Source organism: Pteropus alecto, unplaced genomic scaffold (assembly GCF_000325575.1).
Source record: "Pteropus alecto unplaced genomic scaffold, ASM32557v1 scaffold45, whole genome shotgun sequence".
Taxonomy (NCBI): Eukaryota; Metazoa; Chordata; class Mammalia; order Chiroptera; family Pteropodidae; genus Pteropus; species Pteropus alecto.
In genome coordinates, this window is record NW_006442491.1 from 24,530,151 (window position 1) to 24,538,737 (window position 8,587).

Genomic DNA, 8,587 nt, shown 5'->3' on the forward strand with positions numbered 1-8,587 from the left:
GAGAGAGAGAGAATTTGATTAATTAATCAAGACATACCTCAGTTACTGAATTGGAAGAGGACCAAGAGCCTTTTGACTTATAAGTTAGATCTGACCCATAAAATTACAGTGTTTTTGTTTTTGTAGAATAAGGTGCTCTTTTGTATCTTTTCTTAATAAACCTGTGACCCGGTCACTCTCATTTTTGAATTTTGGAGCAGGTCTGCTGGAGATACAAACCATGCATGCCTAGGAGGTTTGCTTTCTAAAACACAGCTGTTTCAGATTTTTTTTTTTATTTGCTTTTAATTCCATCCTTTCTTCAACCACTTCCTTTTTCCTTTCTAGGAGCAATACGAAGTTCAGACACATTCTGTGGTTGAGTTTTGGTGGCTTTAGTAGAGAGTCAGCAGAAAGCCGAAAATTTCCTTCCCTTCAGACTGGTGATAGGGCATGATGATATCCATGGTCTCCAGCCCTCCCTCTGGACCTGTGATGAACTGTCGTGGGGTGGGTCATTAGCATCCTGAGAATGTCGAAAGTCACCCAACTTTCAGCAGCATCACCGAGTGGCCATGAGAAGAAGTGGGTATCCCAGACTGACCTCATGCCAATGGGCTTCCCATTCAGTTGTGGGCTGCTTTGACTGCTGAGACCCTGAAGTTGGAAAAAGTGGGAAGGGGGACAGTGGGTAGCCCCAAGAGGAAAATACTGGATTTCTTGTCAACATATTAAAGGGAACGCAAGACTTAAATTTGAGTTGAAAACTTTTATAATAGGTATGCTTTCTGAGCTTCTATAAATAGAATAAGTCATTCTGGTTATTCCTTTTAAAAACAAAACCTGGGTAATTGTTACAAACTGAATGTTTGTGTCCCCTTCCCCTACCACTCCCAATTCATATTGAAGTTCTAACCCTAAGTGTGGCTGTATTTGGAGATGCAGCCTTTACAGAGGTGATTAAGGTTAAATGAGATCATGAGGGTGGGACCTTTATCTGATGCGACTAGTGTTCTTATAAGAAAAAACAGTAGAGAGCTTGCTCTTTCTGTGCACAAAGAAGAGGTCATGTGAGCACACAGAGTGATGCTGGCCACTCATAAGCCAAGAGATAAAGGCTCAGAACGAAACCTACCTCGCCAGTACCTTGATCTTGGACTTTCTAGCCTTCAGAACTGTGAGAAATAACTGTTGTTAAGCCGCCTAGTCTGGTATTTTGTTATGGCAGCTGTATCAGACTAATATAATAATCTTAGTGAATCTGCTGTTTTTATAGGGAAGTAAAGTGTGTGCAAGCTTGGTAGCTAGAAAGACCAGGGTTCAAGTCCTGGCTCCGTCATTTGTTTGCTATAAATTTTAGGTGAGCTTCTGAGCTGTGTCCTGTCATATGTAAAATGGAGGGTTTAATGTGATCCTCAGTGTAAAGGTTAAATGAGAAAATAGATAAAATGCAAATCTAAATGTGGGGCGAGCATAACAAATTGTCTGACAGATATCATTTATCAAACATCTGCTTGACTGCAGTAGTGCCGTCAGGTTTATTTAGATGTGGCCACCTCACTGACCCTCATCCCCAGCCCAGAATTGGTGGCAGGAGGATTGGGGGTGGGAAATCTGCCTTTGATTCCTTTCTCTCCACAAACTGGAACCAACAGGGTTTTAAAAACTTCCCCTAAGTAGTTATCCTATTATCTGAGGACAACGAGTCTTATGGCCTAGCCGAGTTAGTACAGAGAGAAATTTTATCTTTTAAGGAGCGTTTAGGAAAGAGATGACACCTTGAAACAGGATAAGAGATGTTTGAAGATAGTTTAACAGATAGACCAGTTCTGAAGGTCTAGAGTCAAGGAAATAACAAGGAATAGTGCAGAGAATAATGGGGCTAAAGACAGTGGAAGCTGATACCACCTCCAGGTTTGAAGAGGCAAAGGGAAGGGGCAGCCACCGGAAGTGTCTAGGATAACTGCATGGGGAGGGAGATCTGGCAGGAGCTGTGACCGATGACAGAGGGACATGGCCCACTCAGGATGACTTGGCAGTGAGGGAGCTAAGGGAACAAATACCCAACCTCATTCTCTTCCTATCTTCTGCTCCCCTGCCGTCCTCCAGTTGGTGAACCCAACAAGAAGCTAAGGCGAAGGGAATTGGTTGTTAGATTCCTTATAAGTAGTCCCCTGGGAGACCCAGCAGAGCGGAGAAGGTGCAGAGTAAATTTGGGAAGGTAAAAAGAAATGATTCAGGACAGAAATCTCAACTTCCCCTTAGAGAAACTCTATTGGATTCCTCCAGGTCTGGTTCTTAATATGTTAAAAGAATACAGAATATCCTCTCTCTTTCCCAAACTTAATTTTCAAGTTTAATGATAAATTTCTACCTTAGAGAAGACTGCAAAGACATGTGATTTAAAGAGAAGAATTAAAATGAACAGGCTTAAGGTTTGAAAAATATTTCCTCCATTACACTGACTTGTCCTGCTAGCTTGCTGATGGCTGAGGGCCCTTTAATCATTGTGTGCTGGGCTCATCCACATGTTCTTACCTACTTGTCACTGGAAATAAAAATCTATTTCTCTGAGCATCCCTCCTCTCTGTTTTTAATCAAATGTTTAATTTTGAGATAATTGTATATTCGTATATGAAGTTATAAGAAATAATTCAGAGAGATCCTATGTACTCTTTCCTCAGTTTACGCAATGATAACAGATTGCAAAACCATGGTGCAATATCACAACCAGGATGTCGACATAAATATACTCCACCAATCTTGTTCAGATTTCTTCAGTTTTACTCTTACTCCTTTCTGGGTGTGTATGAGTGTATTTAGTTCTATACTATTTTATCACATGTGTGTATTTAGTTGTGTAATAATTTTATCATATGCATAAGTTTCTGTATCCATCACCCAGTCATGACATAGAACAGCTTAGTCACCACGGGGAACTGGTTGTTCTTTTATAATCACATCTATTTCCTTTCTGCTCCCAACCCACCCCATCTCCCATCCTAAAACCTTAGTGATCACCAATCTGTTCTCGATTGCTATAATTTTATTTTATTTTATTAAATGTATTAAATTTATTTATTATTATTCCTTTTTTAGGCGAGGCGACCCTTGGTTGACCTCACTGATTGCAAGGAACTTGCCAGTTTACAATCCCTTATTTTTTATTATTTAAGGCCTACAGCACCTGGTCTTCCTATTGGTCTCCCATCCAAGTACTAACCAGGCCCAACCCTGCTTAGCTTCTGAGATCAGACAGGGTCAGGCTTGTTCAGGGTGGCTTGGCCGTAGACAAGGCCCACCAGCAAAATATGAGTGATCACATTTCTCTGCATTCTTCCTGCTTCGGGTCTTGTAACAATTGAAATTTTTTTTATCCATTCTGATGGGTGCGTGGTAATATCACATTGTGGTTTTTGTTTGCATTATCCTAATGGTTAATGAAGCTGAACATGTTTTAATATGTTTACTTGCCATCTGTGTATCCTTTTCAGTGACATATCTGTTGATGTCTTTTGCCTATTTTCTGATTGATTGTTGGTTATTTTTTATTCTTTTGAGGGTACTTTATATATTCTAGATGTTAATATTTTGTCAGATATGTGGTTTTCAAATATCTTCTCTCAATGTATAACTTGTCTTTTCATCCCCTTAACAGGATATTTCACAGAGAAAGATTTTTTTAATTTTGATGAGGTTCAGTTTATGATTTTTTGGCCCTTTTATGAACCATGCTTTTGGTGTTGAAACTATAGCTCTCAACTTGCCACTTGGCTAGCCTAAACCGTTATCCAGTCCTTATGCTTCTGATGCTATGTTTTTGTAAATGAAGCTTTATTGAAATACAACTATGCCCATTTGTTCACATATTGTGTATGACTGCTTTTATGTTACAACAGCAGAGTTGAATATTTGTCACAGAGACCACATGGCCCGCAAAGTCTAAAACTAAGTGGCTCTTTAAGAAAAAGTTTGCCAAAATCTGATTTAGTGTATAGTAATTATTTCAAAATTAAAAAAAAAAACTCTTTTGTAGACAACAGAATTGGAACATATTTAGGTTATAATTTTAATGAGAAAATAATATAAATTTATACCCATATGTGATAGTTAAAACAATTGTTTTCCTGATTAACCAAGAGGTTGAATTTGAAAGGAAGAGAAAATGAAACTGACTCGTTAGATTCGGGGACTTCTAAGAGGTTTTCTTTCCTCAAATTTCTTGTATTTAAAAAAATAGTTGTGCAATAATAATTATCATCTAAAACTATGTCTCCTCTTCAAAAGTTCAGAAATTGAAATCTTCGGTGTTGTCTCTAGGGAAAAATATTACAGGTGACTAGAAAGTTCCATGCCTGAGCTGCTGTTCTGGAGTTAGGACAAGCTCTGATCAAAGCATAAAATGAAGCCATTTCTTTCTGCCTTGTCCATCCACTTCAGGCAGAGCCAAAGCATTTCTGGCTGCAGAATAAGCTTAGGCTTATTTTATATGCAAAATGAATATCTAATAGTAAGCTTTTTAATCGAGCCATTCTAAGCTGTCAAAAGTGGATTTATATCAGCACATTGATCAGTTGCTGAAGACATGCAAATCTTCTATTTCTGATGAAATTGGGACTATGAGACTATAGTTCATAGTTTTAAGAGTTTTATTATTTGTGTTGTATACAAATTAAGTTTCCTACACACACACACACACACACACACACATATACACAAACACATACACATATGCACAACCAAACAAAATTTATATGGGCCGAATATGTCCCTCTATATAGGCTGAACATTTTTAAACTGCCTCAGAAAAATTTTAATGTGACTACCTAGCAGACAGATTATGTCTTTGAATTAGATGCAGTAGTTTTTGCTACTAAATCTACTAAACATGCTATAGAATATTGTTGGGACATTACAGAGTCCATGCTGATTAAGACTTTTTGTTTGTCTGTCTGTATCACATGTGATGTGTAGCTACATGACAATAACTAGCTAGTCGTGAGTTTATATAACTTTGAAATTCAAAGGGACCTGAGCAGCCATTCTCAGAACTCTACTTTGAGTGTGCCTTGTCACCATAATATCCTGGATAAATGGTAGCCCCGCTATGAGCAGTGCACATCTAATACAGAAGAAGCCGGCACTTCATGAGGTGGTTCTGTTCACCACAAAGCACTTCACTTAGCTGAGAAGTTTTCATTATATTAAACAAATCCAATTTCCTCATTAAGTATTCTTATTGACCCTTTGGAATCCTATAACAGCATCTAATTCCTCTTCTGCTTGATGGTGCTAATTATTTCAATAAAACTACCTGAAGATCCTAAATCTTATAAACTCCCTGCAAAACAGCGACAGTTTCTTCATGGTTTCCAGATGCTTCATCTACCCCAAATGGATTCTGGGTGCCAGCAAGAGCTATTTGGAAATGTGAAGGGATTGCTCCAGAGTCCTATGACAAGCACAGGACACCAGTACAAAGGGGTAAGCAGCCGCATTGCGTCAGATGCTGGAAATGAAGCCCAGGGTTGAATTTGTTCTTCAGCTTCCCCATCATATGATTGTCTTACAGTTGAGCTTACCATCAAGGTCAGTTCCTTAGCTATTCCACCCACATTTTCTTAGCCACGTTTTCCTTAGTCTTGTCCTTTCGCAGCTGTCTTAGAGACTTAGGTGCAGTAATTTACATTTTTATCACCTTATTTTATCGTATTAGGTCTGATCCGTTCTTCCAACCCATTTAAGTATTCCTGTCAATTTTAACTCATTTGTTTATTTATTTATTCAACACATACGTACCAAGCATCCATTCTTGGTACAAGTACTGAAAAAAAAAAAACAAAAAAACCAACAGTGGAGATATTTGGTGATTAAATCTAGTTCTTCACCATATTCACTGTCACTTTAAGCTTTGTATCAACTGTGAATGTGATGAGCATAAATTAATGTGACAAAATGACCAAGGGAGATTATATCCCAGGTACAGAAAGATGTTTAATATCAGAGTGTCTCTTAATCTAATTTACCCCATTAACACATTAAAAAGGGGGAAAAAGTATTTTTAATGAAAATAAATGAAGAAATTAAATTTGATAAAGTAATTGATAAAGTAATTTACATTTTCTTTTGATTAAAAAGAATACCTCTTGGTTAATCAGGAAATCAATCGTTTAACCTGATAAAGAATATCTTTTGAAAAATGACAGCAAGCATCATAATTGATGTAACTAATATAAAAGTATTTTCTTTAAGGTTATGAGAAAGATACGAATGTCTATTCTCATCTCTTTGTCCCACACTATATTGTAAACTTCAACTAGCACAATAAAACATGGTAAAGAAATTAAAGGTATGAGAATTAAAAAGAAAGAAAACAAAAAGATCATTGTTTTTAAACAATATGATTGTTTACATAGACGTTCCAAAATAATCTACTTATAATCATTACTACTAATAAGAGAGATCAGTAATGTTAGTGAATATAAAAATCAATATGAGAATAAAAATATGTATATAAAAATAGAAATGTACATATATTTCATAAACAATTAGAAATATAATATAAAATACACATTAATTTTAAGAGCAAATGAAAACTGCAAATGGCTTAGGAATACTATATGCAACACCTTAGGGAAAAATTATAACACTTTACTGAAGATCATAAAAAATATCTAAGAGAGAGATTTATTATGTTTATGAGTATAAGACCCATAGTGTAAAGATGTCAGTTCTAAACATCTCCAACCTGTGGGGAAAGCATGGCATTAGGAGCATAAGAATTGGATGATGGTTTCATGTCAGCCAAGCACAGTATCATGGGTTCAGAGAATCAGCAGTTGGGACCTCACATGATTCCATGCTGGAGTGAGGAGATGGCCAAAGTTCAGTGGATGGGATAGGATTAGCTTATAACATAAAGTTCTATTTCAGTAGGAAAATGGAGGAACTAAAAAAAAAAAAAAAAAAATTCAGTTAAATGGACTGTATAAATATGATGGAGTGAAAAATGAACGTTCCTACGCTGTGGCTCCATTTTATATAGTCAGGGTTCTATAAAGGAAACAGATGGCATACTCAGATGGGATTATTTGGGGAGAGTTTAAAGAACTCTTTATAGGAATGTGAGCAGGGTAAAGGAAAACCAACGGCGAAGGAGAAGTAGCTAGAAAATAGCAGTAGATGGAAGCATTGTACCCCCGGGCTGAAGAGGCAAGCGGGGTGGGCTGCTGATGGAAACTGGAGAGAGAGCTGTAGTTGTGGCTTCGGTGGAGGAGCGCAGCCGCTGCTCCACCATGGCCCAACGGAAAGGAGTCTGGGAGAATAAATACCACAGTTTCACCTTCCTCTCAGTCTCTGGTCACCTGCTGGTGTCTTCCATTGACCAACTCCCAGCGGAAACTGGAGAACAAGGGATCCCAGTGGTGTAGTCCACAGCGGTCAGCACTGCAGAGCCCAGAAGAAGGTGGAGAAAGGCAACTAATGGGTTTGGAGAGGCAAAGGGAGAATGGCCAGCTCACAGGAGTAGCTCTCCACCAGGATGTTGTGGTAGCAAGTCTATTTTCAGGTTACATTCAATGGCGAGAATCAACTTTGAGGAATAGATGACTTTTAAGTATTTCAACGTGATTAGGACTAGTCCAGAACGGAGCCTTCTGGAAAAGGGTCTCAGTGTCTGCTAGGTTAGGGAACTAGGTTTGGGAAAGCAGGATCTTTTGTAAGGGGCACAATCTGATCCAAGAATACGTCCTGTGAATAAAGGTGAGGACCTGAGCCTCGTTAGTGTAGTTGTGTACTCTGAGTGGCCAAGTCCAAGATTTTGAAATCTCATGTTATTACATACCAAAGTACCCAGCTAACTCCAATTAGTAGGAGTCACTGAGTCGGGCACATGCTCTACCCTCCTTCCATTCTCCTTCCTACTGTTGTATCAACCACCAGGCAAAACCGAGCCTTCTGCAAGAATCGTCTTCATTTGGATCTCAGCTCCATCATTAAACAAATATTTATTGAGGGCCTGCTGTGTGCATGACACTTGCGGGCACAGTGGGAATATAGCAATGAATAAGACAATCCTTGCCCTCGAGAAAGAAAACCAGTTCTTGAGAAGTTACAATGCAAAGCTGAATTTTTTATCTCCTCCCCCACCTCTTCTTTTCCCAAGCCACTTCTCTCTAGGGATGAAATGATGGTTGTCTCTTTCATTTATGTTTGATGTTTTGATTCCCTAGACAAACCTTACATTAGGGGGACTGTGATTCTATGTTTCGGGAAACTAGAAACAAGAGGGGGTTTAAATAAGAGTCTGTCAGTGTTTAGCAGGAGACCCCTTCCTAACCACACCAGCTTTTGCTAAGAGCAGGGTGGGAGTCAGAGTGTGGGCTTTCTTCCTAACGTCTCACACTGAGTAGCTTCACAGAGGGAAGTGCTATTAGCACAACCAGAGAACTGTGCCGATTTATAAAGTGTGATCAGTGTAATTCTCTGCACATTATCTTGAAGACACATAGCTTATGACATTTAACTCTTACAGTTCCAGACTCACCCTGTGACCTTTGTCAGAGGCTGCAATTTTGCCTTCAGCTATATAGCTTCATGGCAACAGAAT

General features: G+C 38.5%; 1 pseudogene; it reads right to left on the reverse strand.

The window, feature by feature from the left end:
• Positions 1-3,154: 3,154 nt before the first annotated feature.
• Positions 3,155-3,272, reverse strand: LOC112471101 (annotated as a pseudogene).
• Positions 3,273-8,587: the final 5,315 nt, after the last annotated feature.